General features: G+C 43.9%; 1 non-coding gene across 1 annotated transcript; it reads right to left on the bottom strand.

Annotated features, from left to right (window-relative positions):
• Positions 1 to 411: 411 nt before the first annotated feature.
• Positions 412 to 513, bottom strand: LOC112410058 (U6 spliceosomal RNA). Its single transcript, XR_003005318.1, has one exon. It is a non-coding gene; the product is annotated as a U6 spliceosomal RNA (small nuclear RNA).
• Between the last annotated feature and the right edge of the window lie 223 nt (positions 514 to 736).

Raw genomic sequence — 736 nt, 5'->3', positions numbered from 1 at the left:
GCATTCACACACACACACACACACACACACACACACACACACACACACACACACACACACAGGCACACACAATACGTTAAAGTCAGGACCTAGGCAAGGTCTCCTGCTGGGGGGTTGTCCCTTGAGGATATTACAGGAAGTTTCAGACAAACTGACTCTGCAGAGCCCAGAGAAGGTTTTGATGGGGGTAGTTAGCAAATCTCTTGCTTTGGTACATTAAGTGCTTAACATTTCACATTTAATTCATCTATTTCTATATATGCTCTATATGGTAGGGGGCTTTATCACCCCCATTTTCCATATGGAAGCTGAGGTTTAGTCAGGTTAAGTGACTTCCCAAGACCACACAGCTCTTAGTATGGTTTTCTTATTTATTTACCTGTTTATTTCTTTAACTATAGTTGATTTACAGAAAATATGGAACGTTGCACGAATTTGCGTGTCATCCTTGTACGGGGCCATAATGATCTTCTCTGTGTCGTTCCAATTTTAGTATACATGCTGCTGAAGCAAGCGCCTTAGTACTGTTTTCTGATGCCGAGTCCAGGATTCCACCAGTGTGCTTGTGTCAACTCACCTGTTCGTCCTTCTGGGCTCTGTGGGGACCTCAGCACCAAGCGAGAGATGAGTCAGGGGCTCAGATTAAATGTATACATTTGTTTGCTGTGGGATCTATGTGAGAAGCAGTAGTGCACACAGCCTTCACAGTTCTTGCAAACACTGGGCACTTGATAAA

Source organism: Neophocaena asiaeorientalis, unplaced genomic scaffold (genome assembly GCF_003031525.2).
Source record: "Neophocaena asiaeorientalis asiaeorientalis breed wild unplaced genomic scaffold, Neophocaena_asiaeorientalis_V1.1 scaffold158, whole genome shotgun sequence".
Lineage (NCBI taxonomy): Eukaryota > Metazoa > Chordata > Mammalia > Artiodactyla > Phocoenidae > Neophocaena > Neophocaena asiaeorientalis.
The sequence above is the reverse complement of the archived record's forward strand: the minus strand, read 5'-3'. Positions and strand labels throughout refer to the sequence as shown.